This window comes from Cervus elaphus, chromosome 11 (genome assembly GCF_910594005.1).
Source record: "Cervus elaphus chromosome 11, mCerEla1.1, whole genome shotgun sequence".
Lineage (NCBI taxonomy): Eukaryota > Metazoa > Chordata > Mammalia > Artiodactyla > Cervidae > Cervus > Cervus elaphus.
This window is the reverse complement of record NC_057825.1, coordinates 36,051,202-36,066,297: the sequence shown is the minus strand read 5'-3', so window position 1 is coordinate 36,066,297 and position 15,096 is coordinate 36,051,202. Positions and strand designations below refer to the sequence as shown.

The window sequence follows — 15,096 nt, the reverse complement described above, 5'->3', positions numbered from 1 at the left end:
CTAGAAAGGAAACTTAACATGATTTTGATAAAAGACACTGGAAATTGTTTCAAAAGGAAAGGGTAAATGGAGGACATTATGAAAATCATGGTATCTTGGGACCTGCCCGTCAAAAACCATGTGACTACTGATGTACTCACTTCGCCATTAAGCAAGGAGTGTGCAGGGGGCTGCTGTGTTGGGTGGGGAGGGTGTGCACTCATACTAAGACCTCCTCAACCAGCCCTACTAAGTCCACATAAACAAACTTCCCAAGGTTTCTCATTTTCCTGTTATATTGTATGTAGGTCCAAAGTCCTCGTGCATCCAAGTTACAGTTGCAGGTTTCCTCCCCGCTCCTCTCCTTGCTCCCCATTTGACCAATTCCCCATCTATTTCTGATCATTTCTCCACAGGAGGCTCAGTGAAATAACTTCTGCCGCCCTCACTGCCCTCGCTTGTTCTGTTCGCATTGAAGAGTTCTGGGGATGCCTGGCCCAGGCTGGCTCAAGCGCGGACACTGGAGTGAGGTTCATTGTACCTAAGAGAGGAAGGACCGCTTGCTGTTTCCAGAGGAGACAGAAGCCCGGGTTTTCACGATGTCCTGCTGCCCGCCCAGGATGGCCCCTCAGTGAATCTAGGCGGAGATTACATCTCAGGGTGGGGGAGGGGTGGGCGCCGGTCTCGCGGGTCTCAGCAGTCTCGCGGGTTTTGGGTGTCTCATGGGTCTTTGAGGGGGAGAGGGGTGTCTCGTGATTCATGGCGGGTGGCGGTCAGCTGAGGGCAATACCCCGGGGAGGAGATGTGGCCCCCAGTGACGGATGGATCCCGAACAACGTTGCAGCAGCCCAGGGACTGAGTGGAGGTGAGGTCCCCTGCTTGCCTCAGAGGGAACCCTCATCTTCTGAGGCATGCTGGTTGCTTGAGAGGAACGTTCTAGAACACAAAGCTGTTGGGCGGGCCCACGTAGCTTCTCTGTATCTGGCCAGAGGACCCGGGTATCTTCCTCTGTGTCTGGTCAGGCATGTCTGAGGAGAGGCCGTCCGCGCGGGGCGTTGGGCCTGGTGGGCCTCTGCACTTTGCGGGGGCAACCCTGGTTTGTGGGGACTCCGGAACTCTCTCTTTTGCTTGTATGGACCAGTGTTCCTCTTGAATAAGTGGTGTCAGCCGTACAAGCAGCTTCCCAAAGCTTCAGCTCCCGCTCCGCAAGGCCTGGCAGTGGACCTAGCGTTGGCTACTTGGCGCTTCCCTCTAACCTGTGAGCCTTGAGAGCTCCCGGCCTATTTCTATGCGGCAGTGGAAGCCACCAGGAGGGAACCTGCAACCCCACCCACCCCTGCCTCCGACCTTCCACCCTATCTGTCCTCTTCTGCTCTCTCTGCCTTCCTGTTATTCTCAACTTAATCCTCAGGCTCCTAAATTTGGCCACCTCGCATCTGCTGGGGGGCATTGCTTCTGCAGTCACCTTCATTTCCAATCCAGTTCCTGCATCATCATTTTCCTCTTCACTGGGTTTTCCACTTCTCATTAGCATTACCAGCCTGCTCTTTACCACCCCACCCTCCTTACTGCTTTTTAAAAACCTTCTTTTGATCACAGTTCTCACTTCTGATACTGCCCCATTTCTCTGATTCCCTTAACAGCAAAACTCCTTGAAAAGATTTTTCTGTACTACCATTTCGCTTTCCATTCTCCCCTCAACCAATTACCAAGAGAACAGTATAAGCTATTTTCTGAATCTTAGGATCAGTTTTCCTCATCTTACTTAATCTACTATCAGCATCCCCCTTGGAATGATTTTTTCCCCCCACCTGGTTTCCAGAAACTCACACTCTAATTTGCCTTCAGCCTCACTGCCTGTTCTTCAGTGTCTTCTCTCATCAGTCTCAGTGTTGGTACACCCCACAGTCAGTCCTCTTTCCATACTCAATCTTCGTGGTTTTCCAGTCCCATGTATTAAAATCTATTTGCTGGTGATTTACAAGTTTTAATCTACAGCCTAGAACTGTCCCTTTAATTACATAGTTATATATCCAGGTGCTGTCAGAAATATCCCTACTTAGATGTCTAACAGACATTTTAAGTTTAACATGCCCCAAACAATTCTCCTGTCCTAAAACTGCTTTATTTTCGGTCTTCTGCATCATAGTTAAAGACAACTTCAGTCTTTCAGTTCCCAGATCAAAGTCCTTGGGGGGAATCAGCTTTGATTGTGTCTCTCACATTGCATATTAATTGTCAGGAAGTTATATTGGCTCTGCTTTCTAAATAAATTCAGAATTTGACTGTTCTTACTATCTTTACTACAACCACTCTGATCTAAACCTCCTTCATCTGTCATCTAGATTATTGTAACAGTCTCTGAGCAGGTTTCTGTTTGGGTAACCTTGTGTTCTTACAGTCTGTTCTCAGCAGAGCAGCCTAAGTGATCCTTTAAAACATGGGTCAGATGATGTCATTCCTTTATTTAGAATTCTCTAGAAGCCCCCCCCCCCTCCCCCCACCAGTCTCTTTCACTGTAGAGGCCAGTGTCCATACAGTGGCCAATAAGACTCAATACCTTTTGGCCAATTTTACCTTCCTTACTTCGTTATCTACAGCTTTCCTTCTTTTCTGAACTCATCCACACTGGCTTCTTTGCTTTCCCTGAAATGTGCCAGAAAAGTTCCTATGACTGAGCCTTTGCAGTGGCTGTTCCCTCTGCCTATTATGCTTTTCCCCAGATGTCCCTGTGGTTCAGTTTTTTTCCTCATTTAAATCTTTGCTATAATGTCACCTTCTTAGTAGACCTGAGCACTCTGTTTAAAATTACTACTCCTTCAGCCCTGACTTCTGGTACCCCTGTCTTCATTGTCTACTTTATTCTTGTTTATATCACTTATACCTTCTTTAATACTAAACACTTTCTGTATTTTGGTTTTTTTTTCTGTCTCTATTAGAGTATAAGCTCCAGTATGACAGGATTTTTGTTTTGTTCACTGTTATACACAAGACTGTCGCTTATGGCATGTGGTCTGTGCATTGTAAAACTCCTAGGTAGCCATTCTGATAGATCATCAAGCATTGGAGTGTTTCTATATGGCATTCCTGGCTTCATTTCTGTTAGATCACGATGTGAATGGTCGCCTGAGCACTTCTGCCATTTAGCTAGTACCGTGGCTATATTCCCAGGGCTAGAAAAATGCCAAGACACGTGTTAGGTGCTCAACAAATATTGAATGAAAGAATGATTTAATGAATTAATTTATAGAGGTTTCTTTTATGGCCTAATACAAAATCTGTTTTTGTAAATGTTACATGTATGCTAAAATATACTATATTTTCTGTTGTTGAGTGTAAGTTTCTAAATACATCAACTAGCCAGCATGATCTATAATTTGTTGTCCAAACTATGACACATTGGAGAGAGATACTGTTAATAATTATCCAGGGTAATAGGCATTAACTCAGTACTGTCTGGGGACAAGTTGGGACATAGAGTCATTCTGTTGATAGTCCAGGTTTATTAATTGTGTTGTCCTAATCTTCAATATCTTTGCTTATTTTTGTCTGGCTTGATTTATGAGCTTCTAAGAGGCATATATTAAAATCTCTAATAACAAATGTTAATTTATCTATTTCTCCCTATTTTGACATCCTTATGTATCACTATCATGTTTGCTGCTCCTTGAACCTTTCAGACTTGTTCATAGGAAATTTATTTTTGCTTTTTTCTTCAAATATTTTCTCATTTTTTTTTCTTCTGGAGCCCCTACTTTCTTGATGTTTGGCTTCTACCACTATTTGGTAGATAATTTATTTATTTATTTTGGGCTGTGCCACCAGGCTTGCAGGATCTTAGTCCTTTGACCAGCGATCAAAACCTTGGTCCCTTGCAGTGGACACAGAGTCCTAACCACTGGACCACCAGACAATTCCCATGGTGTGTATATATACACACACATATATATATATTTAAAGTCTTCTATATATTTAATTTTTTTCTTGCTTGATTTTGGGACAATTTATCAATCTAATTTTCAAATTCATCAATTCATTTTTTTAGTTGAATCCATCCTTCTATTTATTCCTTTATTGTGATTTTTTTATTTCAACAATTACAGTCACCAAATATAATAGTTCTACTTTGTTTTCTAAAGATAATTTGTTTTGCACTATTAATATTTTATTAGTTATACTTTTAATGCTTATTTTTTTTGGAAAAAAACCTTGGTTCATCTGCTCTGCTCTGTTTTAGATGGGTATATGTTTCTTCAGTTGATTTTCTTCTGAGGCTGTTTTAACTCTCAGGTGTCTAGTTATTTTTACCTCTAAGTTTGATCACCACTGGAGATATCAACTACTCTATTTGGTAATGTGCTTTTTAAATGTGAAAATAACTGTTTTTGTTCATTTTTGGTGTTTCTGAATTAATTGCATTGTGATCAGAAAATGTGAACTACTTCATATATATTCCTCGAACTTTATAGAGACATGCTTTATGGTCTCCCTACTGTTGATTCATGGTCAGTTTTTTGTAATAGTTCAACAAGAGATTGAGAAAAATGCATATTCTTTAATTGTTGGGGGAAGGGTCCTACAATGATCCATTAGGTCAAGCTTCTTAATGTAGTGTTCAAAATCTTCCATAGCTTTATTAATATTTGAGTTTTTGGTCTTTTCAGTAACTGAGAAAGGCACATTAAAAGATTTTTATTGTGATGTTGAATTTATTAACTCAGTCAATTTTTGCTTGATATATTTTGTAGATAGGTTATTAGTTGCATAAAAGTGTAGAATAGTTATATCTTCTTGAGAATTGAAACTTTTACCACTAGGTAGTGGCCTTCTTTCTCTTTAACAATGTTTTCTGTCCAATTATATTTTGTCTGATATTACTAGAGAGCTATCTATCAGTTCTATCAGTTAATGTATGCATGGTATATCTTTCTCAGTCTTTTACTTTGAAATACTGTATGTCATCTTTTAGGTATAAATCTCTTGTAAGTGGCACATAGTTGGGTTTTGTTTCTTATCCCAAATGACAAGTTCTGAGTGTAATCAGTTTTTCTTTTTTATAGTCACTATTTTTTTATACTATATTTATATATAACTTTTGGGCTTGCTGTTTGCCCATATTTTCAGTGCATTTCTTAGCAATCTTAGGATTTATTTACTTTTTGTTAGATTCAATTTTGTCTGTACTGTTTCGAAAGTTATACATTTTTATTTTTGTTTTTACTCATTTAGTTTTTTTAATTGTTGCTCTTCATATTTTAATATATATTTAACTTGAAAATGATTATGTTAATGATTTTCCTGAAATATGCAAAGATACATTATTTCACCTCAACCCCAATTGCCCTTTCCTATGTTAGATGTTTTATGTAATATTTTAGAAAATCATTTTAAAACTCCACAAACTAGATGTTACTGTTTTTTATACAGATTTTGCATATTTTTGTAGATTTACACACATTTATCAATTTCTTTTCTCACTTTTTCTTTTTGCAATGATTTCTTCTTCCTGAAATATTCTTAGAGATTCTTCTAGTGAAAATAGTTGATGATAAAAATTCTTAATATTTATTTATCTGAAATTGTACATGTCAGATATGTGTTGGACTTTTTGGCATTACTTTTTAATATGGTTGTCTAATTGCTCCAGCACCATTTGTTGAAAACATTGTCTTTTCTCTGTTGAATTGCATTGATACTTTGTTGAAAATCAATTAATCATATATGTGTGGGTCTGTTACCTGTTCTGTTCCACTCATCTGTATGTCTTTTCTTTATCTAATACCAAACTATTTGATCACTATAGCTTTATATTGTTTTGAAAACAGGTAGTGTGGGCTCTCCAATTTTGTTCTTCCTTTTCAAAATTGTTTTGGTTAATTTGACTCCTTGTGCCTTTCTGTATAAATTTTAGGATCAGCTTGCTAGAAAAAAACCTACTAGGATTTTGGTCTGGATTGTATTGAACCTGTAGATGAGTTTGGAGAGAACTGACATCTTAACAATAATAAATCCTTCATTTTAAAAGTACCATTTAATATAGCACTCCAAATTGAAATATGTGGTCCAGGTCTATCAAATTATGTGCAAAGTTGCATTCCTTCAATTATAAAAGAGTAAAGAGAAAGTCAGAGAAGACCTAATTGATTGGAGAGATATACCAGTTATTTTAACATGGAGAATTGTAACTGGAGAATTGTTAATCAGGTATAAATTTGTTGCCTAGCTTTCTGAAAAGAAACCAAAAATGGGGGCTGTCAAGTGTTAGAGAGGTACCAAGTGCAGATGCCATCCCTAAAGCTGGGGGAGCAAAGGTAAGAAGCTAAAATTACTAAAATTTGCACACTTGGAGGAGGGGTCTCCTGAAGCTAAAGTGTAGGCCATTGGAGAGAGAGAGTACTGCTCATCTCCTAGTGGACCAGAGAGGTAGGCCCTCATGAGTTTGGGATCTAGACCTCTGAGGAGGGGGCCCACCTGGCTGATGCTGGTGTCTTTGAGGGTATCCAGTGAGTCTTGTTCTGCTGCAGCTGAGAAACTGCAAACCTAAGATACTACCACAAAACCAAATGAGGGGTCAAATTTTTCTCTCCTGAGAAAAGTTTTCTCTCCTGAATAGCATCTAATGCAGCTGCTGCTGTGAGAAAGAAAGAACTGCTGCCTGAATGAAGATGTGTTGCTAAGGTGATGCTCACAGGAACAGGAAACAGACAAGAAGCCAACAGGAGAAAGTCCCTTCTTTCTTCTGCATCCTTGTACTCTGCCTCTGGCACCTCCTGTTAGCAGAGCTGAACAGGAAGCCAGCTGGTAAGGCAGAAATGTGATTTACAGAGTCTTAGCTGCAGCATCAAAGAGCAAAATATAGAAGGCTTATCTTAATAACTGGAATAATCAGCAAAGGAAACCAGGTACTAGAATATTTATAGTATAAACATACATGATTTTGTAGCAGTTGAGATAATGACTCAATATTAAATAAAAGCAAGTTTTATGTAGTAACTTAAAAAAACTCAAGGGAGGAACTATGCATGAGAAAATTAAGTGCAATTCAGCAAATTTAGAAATATATACAAATCACAAAAATGGAGACACGTCATAAGTACAAGCCTTTGGCTAAGTTGTTAATAGTTGTAGATAGTAAAATTAGATTTTGCAAATATTTCTTAGGCAAGTTTCTACCTGAATATCCATTTTTAAGAAAGATATCATTTGTTGATATGTATAAGAGTACAAAACTCTTGGTTTGTGTGCAGACTTTAAAAAAAAAATACTGTTTTGGCAGTGAATTCTTAAACCTTTTACACAATTTTGATCTTGAATATGTGGCTCAGTGCTAAAGAATCCTCCTGCCACTGCAGGAGATGCAGGTTCATCCCTGAGTCAGGAAGATCCCCCGGAGAAGGAAATGGCAACCTACTCCAGTATTCTTGCTTGGGAAATCCCATGGACAGAGGAACCTGGTCTCTTATAGTCCATGGGGTCACAGAGTCAGATACAGCTTAGCGACTAAACAATAACAACAATTTGGTTCATTTAGCAATTTCTGAATTCCTAATATGGTTTGTTTAGTTGTGACTGCTGGACTATAATCCTCCCTCCCTCTAAGATAAGCAGACACTTTATGCCTGAAGGAGAGCATTGTGTGAAATAATGCTTGTACAAATTTATCTTATGGTAGTGAGAATGGAAAAATTATCCCTGAGAAATGTAGTTGGAACAAGTCTCTTTTCAGTGGAATCTTTCCACTGAAATGTTTATTTCCCCTCTTTCCTGGAATGGCACTCTCCCAGTCCATGAAGCTGATCCAGTCATCTGGAATTTTGGGAGATACTACCACAAAACCAAATGAGGGGTCAAATTTTTCTCTCCTGAGAAAAGTTTTCTCTCCTGAATAACATCTCCATCTTATGAGATGATTCCTGTTATGCTTAGAGTCCACCTTTCTACTTTTGAATTGTAAGTTTCCTAACCTTATTGAGCACAGTGAAGGTGCTTGAGGAGCAAAGTAGGCATTGAAGTGGTAGTCGACTGTCTTGGATGCCCTCTGGGACCTTTGCCCAGTTTTTCAAAGAATGAGAGACGTCGTATTTGAAAAATTGTGAAAATAATTTGAGGCTGTGGATAGTATCTTCCTGCAAAGGTGATTTCCTTTTGCTTCAGTCAGGCGATTGTGCTAGGTGTAGATTTAATCCATTTTGAAATTCACTTGATCTTTGTGAGGGCTATTACTCTTACTCTGAGGATATACCTCTGCTAGGTGCCCTCCTGGGAATACTTTACAGAGTCCCTGTCTCCACTATTGATTTCACTAACTCTCAAGACTACCAGAAGCTTTGCTTAGTTTCTCAGCTTCTTTGTTGTTACTTCCAGTAAACAGTGTGAGAGGAAAAAGCATCTGTTTTTCCGATTCCCATCTCTACACTTCTTTTCTCTCTGAGGTCTAGGTTCAAGTTCTGACTGTTTTGGTAGCTCTTTGATGTTTGGAAACATCTTTTTAAATAACAGATGGATGTGTTCTCCTGCTTTTTGAATATTCCTGATAGAACACTTGGTTTGATATAAGCCACAGCTTTAAGCATAACCTGTTCAGTTTTTGAGTTCAGTGATTATATTTTTATTTCTAAATTCTTTCTGGATCTTTAAAAAATATTCTACATCATTTTTAATAGGCTGGAACATGATTCCCATTTCCCTTTTCATTAAATGTATATTTTATCACAATATAATTAATATACAATAAAATGCATAAATCTTAACAGTACAATTTAGTGAATTTTTACAGTTGTGTATCCTAACCTCTCTCCTACTCTGTCCTAATCAACAAATAGAATATGGTCAACATGTACAATATTGTCATAGTTCCAGAAAGTTTCCTTGTGTATCTTTCCAGTTAATTTTCCTCTTCTCCCCCAGATCTTCTGATTTTTATCGCCCATAGATTAGTTTTGCCCTTTTTTGAACTTTATATAAGTAGAATCGTATAGTATCTACGTGTGGCTTTTACATCTGCCTTCTTTTTCCCAGCATAACTTCTTGAGATTTATCCATATTGTAGCTAATTCCTTTAATTCATTTCCTTGTTATTGTTGAGTAGTACTTCTGGATGAGTATACCAGTTTGTTTATCCACTCTCCTATGGATGAACATTTGGGTTGTTTCCAGGTTTGGCCATTATTAATAAAACTGTCATGAACATCACTAGGTAAGTGTTTTTGTTAATGTATGTCCTCTTCTGTTTTCACTTATTTTATATTTTCTTTCTGATAATTTAAATATTTGAGTCACTTGGGATCTAAATCTTTGCTTTTTTGGTTCATCTTTTCCTGGTGGTTTGTTTTTGTGTTTTTGGTAATTTTGCTTTAATCATATTTTGCTGACTGTGGGAATCCTGAGAGATTTGAGCAATTTTGTATTGCATCTGTCAGGGACCCACCCAGAGTGATCTTTTACGAAGAAGCACTTAAAATTTAATTTTCCTTTTGGGGTCCCCTGCATATAAATAGTATATTTTCAGGTCCCTCCTCTGGGAGGGAAGACTTCTGCTTATAAATTCCCAGGGAAACTCCTTTTTTTCCAACTCTGTGCTATGGCCTGAGACAGACAGGTTTCCCTTTCAGCTCCCACATTAACATTTCCCCCTATCTTACCCCTCTGCAAGGGTGTAGCTCTTCAGAGATCCTGGATGCGTTTAAAGTCTCATTTCCAGCCTCCATCTTGGGTTTCTCAGTGCCTAGTCTTGGATCTTCCATGGGACTGTTAAAACAGGGCTTCTGAGTTCTGTGTAGAGAATCCAGGGCAGCCTAGGTTTCTCTCATCAATCTCTTTTCAGTTAGCCTTCCATTTTTATTTATTTATTTTAAAAAATAATTTTACTTACTTATTTTTAAAAATAATTTTATTTATTAAAAAATAATTTTATTTATTTTGGCTGTGCTGGGTCTTCATTGCTACGTGGACTTTTCTCTAGTTGTGAGAGTGGGGGCACTACTGGAGCTTCGGTGTGCCGGCTTCTCATTGTGATGGCTTCTATTATTGTGAAACACAGGTTCTAGTCACACGGGTTCAGTAGTTGTCTTCTGGGCTCCAGAGCACAGGATCAGTAGTTTTGGCGCAAGGGCTTAGTTGCCCCGCAGCATGTGGGATCTTCTTGGACCAGGGATTAAACCTGTATCTCCTACATTGGCAGGCGGATTCTTCACCACTGAGTCACTGGGGAAGCCCATATGTCCATTTTAGACCTTGTGATTTCCCCCTTATTTTCCTGTGAGCTTAGCTATGCAATCAAAAGATGTTTGTTATACCTATCTCATACTTTTACATATTTGTAGGACAAGCTCCTCTCCCCTACTGCCTGTTCCCTGCCCTGGAGTATATCTCTGCTTCATGTTTTCCATTTCCAGTATTCCTGTTTTTAGAGTAAGCAGCAAACGTGCTTACTCATCATAAAATCCTGCATCATCACAGGATTTTTTGGATAGCATTTTAGCACTTAATTCTTTTCATCTGTCTTCAATCAGAAATAGCATAGCTGTTTGCTACCTGGCCCCATGAAGTGCTAGTTATTGTGAAGATTTTTGAATTGATCTAGTTTCCTGCTTCCCCTCTCGCTTCGTGGTGTTGAGCAGAGTTCTGAGATGCCTCTCCTTCTTTACTCAAGTTAATGGTTGCTGGTTTGGCCTTTTGTGATGTTTGCAGATTTCACCAGAACTGTGTACCACCCAAGGACATTCTCTTTCTCCTCCCTTGACTTGGCCCAGATGACAGTTACTCCCCTCCACTAGGCTTTGGGATTTTGGCTCCTCCTAATTTTGTTGAAGGCAAATTTTCTTCATATTCCATACTTTTTGGAAAGAGGTGGTTTGATGCACCAGAGAGAGCCCTTGTTAAGCTTCTGGTGGTTAAGGCCTCCTGTGTGTCTGGAACAGATGTTCACCCTTCCAGTCCTTAGTCCTGCTCGGAAAGCTGTGTTCTTGCTGTACCCTGAGCCCCATCCCATTTCATCCCTTCCCATTGTGCTTGTCTGCTTCCTTGGCTAGATTAAAAATGTCTTCAGGACAGAACTGTCTTTTGTTTTTGTACATATAATGCCTGGCACATAGTGTGTACACCAGAAGTATTTGTTTACTAAATGACTTTGGTATCACTCAGAGGCTATGTCTTAGCATTTAGAGCTCCAGATGTGGGACTGTAGATAGCCACCCCCACATCTAAGGAGTTTCCCTGGCCAAGTCCTGATGATGTGATGTTAAGGAATGACCACCTGCCTTAGGACCAGGGAACCTGGGTTTGTACATAAATATGTTAATTTCTCTGTGGCTTAGTCTCCCTTAAAATGGGGTTGTGATGACTTGCTCTGCCTGCCTTATGAGTTTGTAATAAGGATCAAATGCGGTCACAAATGTGAAAGTGCTTTAGAGATTGTGAAGCTCTCTTTTCAGCTCTCATCATGGCAGACGATCTGTGTGTTTCAGAGTTTAGGTAATTTACCCACTGTCACCTAATTCTAACCACACCTCCGCCTGACACGCACATGTCACCTGGGGAACTGGAGGGCAGCATGGCCTGATGTCTGGGAGTAAACTCTCTTGTGCCCCGAACAAAAGGGAATGTAGAGAGCCAGGAGTGATTGCCATGGCCACTGGGTGTCACTCTTGGCCTTAAAATAATGTATTATTCCCCACCCTATAAATTTTCCTCTTCCTGTCAGCTTCTGTTCTGGGTATTGAGCATGGCAGGTCTTATATATCCCATATATTTTGAGTATGTGTTCTTATGGTTTTAAAATTCCTAGCAGCAACACTTGGAGCCATCATCCAGCACAGGTTTCAGGCTTTACTTTTAGGTGGCCCAGACACTAAAACATCTGCCTACAATGCGGGAGACCAGGGTTCAGTCCCTGGGTTGGGAAGATCTCCTGGAGAAGGCAGTGGCAACCCACTCCAGTATTCTTGCCTGGAAAATCCCATGGATGGAGGAGGCTGGTAGACTACAGTCCATGGGGTAGCAAAGAGTCGGACACGACTGAGCAACTTCACTTTCACTTTTGAGGGGATATCTGTGCAATTCTGATTGACTTCTTGTTGTTCAGTCGCTCAGTGTCTGACTCTTTGTGACCTCATGGCTGCAGCACGCCAGGCTTCCCTGTCCTTCACCACCTCCTCGGGCTTTCTCAAACTCATATCCATCGAGTTGGTGATGCCATTCAACTATCTCGTCCTCTGTTGTCCCCTTCTCCTCCTGCATTCAATCTTTCCTAGCATCAGGGTCTTTTCTAATGAGTTGGCTCTTTGCATCAGGTGGCCAAAGTATTGGAGTTTCAGCTTCAACATCAGTCCTTCCAATGAATATTCAGGATTGATTTCCTTTAGGATTGACTGGTTGGATTTCCTTGTAGTCCAAGGGACTCTCAAGAGTCTTCTCCAACACCACAGTTCAAAAGCATCAATTCTTCAGCACTCAGCCTTCTTTATGGTCCAACTCTCACATCCATACATGACTACTGGAAAAACCATAGCTTTGACTAGACGGACCTTTGTTGGCAAAGTAATGTCTCTGCTTTTTAGTATGCTGTCTAGGTTGGTCATAGGAAAAGGAGTACGTCAAGGCTGTATATTGTCACCCTGCTTATTTAACTTATATGCAGAGTACATTATGAGAAACGCTGAGCTGGAGGAAGCACAAGCTGGAATCAAGATTGCGGGGAGAAATATCAATAATCTCAGATATGCAGATGACACCACCCTTATGGAAGAAAGTGAAGAAGAACTAAAGAGCCTCTTGATGAAAGTGAAAGAGGAGAGTGAAAAAGTTGGCTTAAAGCTCAACATTCAGAAAACTAAGATCATGGCATCTGGTCCCATCACTTCATGGCAAATAGATGGGGAAACAGGGGAAACAGTGGCTGACTTTATTTTTCTGGGCTCCAAAATCACTGCAGATGGTGATTGCAGCCATGAAATTAAAAGACGCTTACTCCTTTGAAGGAAAGTTATGACCAACCTAGACAGCATATTAAAAAGCAGAGACATTACTTTGTCAACAAAGGTCCGTCTAGTCAAGGCTATGGTTTTTCCAGTGGTCATGTATGGATGTGAGAGTTGGACTATAAAGAAAGCTGAGCACTGATGAATTGATGCTTTTGAAGTGTGGTGTTGGAGAAGACTCTTGAGAGTCCCTTGGATTGCAAGGAGATCCAACCAGTCCATCCTAAAGGAAAACAGTCCTGAATATTCATTGGAAGGACTGATGTTGAAGCTGAAACTCCAATACTTTGGCCACCTGATGTGAAGAGTTGACTCATTGGAAAAGACCCTGAGGCTGGGAGGGATTGGAGACAGGAGGAGAAGGGGACAACAGAGGATGAGATGACTGGATGGCATCACCAACTCAATGGATATGGGTTTGGGTGGACTCTGGGAGTTGGTGATGGACAGGGAGTCCTGATGTGCTGCAGTTCATGGGGTTACCAACAGTCTGACACGACTGAGCGACTGAACTGAACTGAACTGAGGTTGGTCATAGCTTTTCTTCCAGGGAACAAGCGTCTCTTAATTTCATGGCTGCAGTCACCATCTACAGTGATTTTGGAGCCCAAGAAAATAAAGTCTGTCACTGTTTCCCCGTCTGTTTGCCATGAAGAGATGGAACTCAATGCCATGGTTTTAGTTTTTTGAATGTTGAATTTTAAGCCAGCTTTTTCACTCTGCTATTTCACCTTCATCAAGAGGCTCTTTAGTTTCTCTTCACTTTCTTCCATAATGGTGTTGTCATCTGCCTATCTGAGGTTATTGATATTTCTCCCAGCGATCTTGATTCCAGCTTTGCTTCATTTAGCCTAGCATTTCGCATGGTGTACTCTGCATAGAAGTTAAATAAGCAGCGTGACAATATACAGCCTTGACGTATTCCTTTCCCAATTTTGAACCAGTCCATTGTTGCACGTCTGGTTCTGACTGTTGTTTCTTGACCTACAAACAGGTTTCTCAGGAGGCAGATAAGGTGGGCTGGTATTCTCGTTTCTTTAACAATTTTCCACCATTTGTTGTGATCCACACAGTCAAAGGCTTTGGTATAGTCAGTGAAGCTGAAGTAGATGTGTTTCTGGAATTATCTTGCATTTTCTGTGGTCCTACGGATGTTGGCAATTTGATCTCTGGTTCATCTGCCTTTTCTAAGTCCAGCTTGAATATCTAGAAGTTCTCGGTTTCTGTACTTTTGAAGCCTAACTTGGAGAATTTTGAGCATTACTTTGCTAGCGTGTGAAATGAGTGCAATTGTGTGGTAGTTTGAACATTCTTTGGCACTGCCTTTCTTTGGGATTGGAATGAACACTGACCTTTTCTACAGTCCTGTGGCCACTGCTGAGTTTTCCAAATTTGCTGGCAGATTGAGCGCAACACTTTCACAGCATCATCTTTTAGGAGTTGAAATCACTCAGCTGGAATTCCATCACCTCCATTAACTTTGTTCATAATGATGCTTCTTAAGGCCCAGTTGACTTTGCACTCCAAGATGTCTGGCTCTAGGTGAGTGATCACACCATCGACTTGTCTACAGTGAGGCAAGAGAGACACCCAAAGTCAGGACCTACTGTTAGAGAGCAATCTCTGGGGTCAGTGAAATGTTAGAGCAATTTAATATCAGGTTTGTGTTGAATATTAGAACTGTGAGCTCTCTGAAGTCTTAATGTCTTCTAGTTGCACAACTGGGGCAATTGGTCAAGGAGAATTTTGATTAACTGGAATTTTATGGGATGAAACATTTCCTATGACTTTTTTTTTTTTTCATGAAAGAGGAAATAAATGATTCTCAAAAGGGAAAAGGAATAGTTATAAAAGGAAGCATTTTTCTTGCCCCTCTTTAATAGATGTTCTTGTGTTGCTGTGCTGTGCTTAGTTGCTCAGTTGTGTCCAACTCTTTGTGACCCCATGGACTGTAGCCCACCAGGCTTCTCTGTCCATCGGGATTCTCCAGGCAAGAATACTAGAGTGGTTTGCCATGCCCTCCTCTGGGGGTCTTCCCAGCCCAGGGATCGAACCTAGGTCTCCTCCACTGCAGGTGAATTATTTACTGTCTGAGCCACCAGTTGGTAAAGAGTCTGCCTGCAATGGGGGAGACCTGGGT

General features: G+C 40.3%; 1 long non-coding RNA gene across 1 annotated transcript in view; it reads left to right on the top strand.

Moving 5' to 3' along the window:
- Window positions 1-730: 730 nt before the first annotated feature.
- Window positions 731-15,096, top strand: part of LOC122704074 — a 110,072-nt gene continuing 95,706 nt past the window's right edge. Inside the window, exon 1 of the long non-coding RNA XR_006343707.1 lies at window positions 731-844. This is a non-coding gene — a long non-coding RNA (uncharacterized LOC122704074). The remainder of the gene's footprint in view (window positions 845-15,096) is intronic.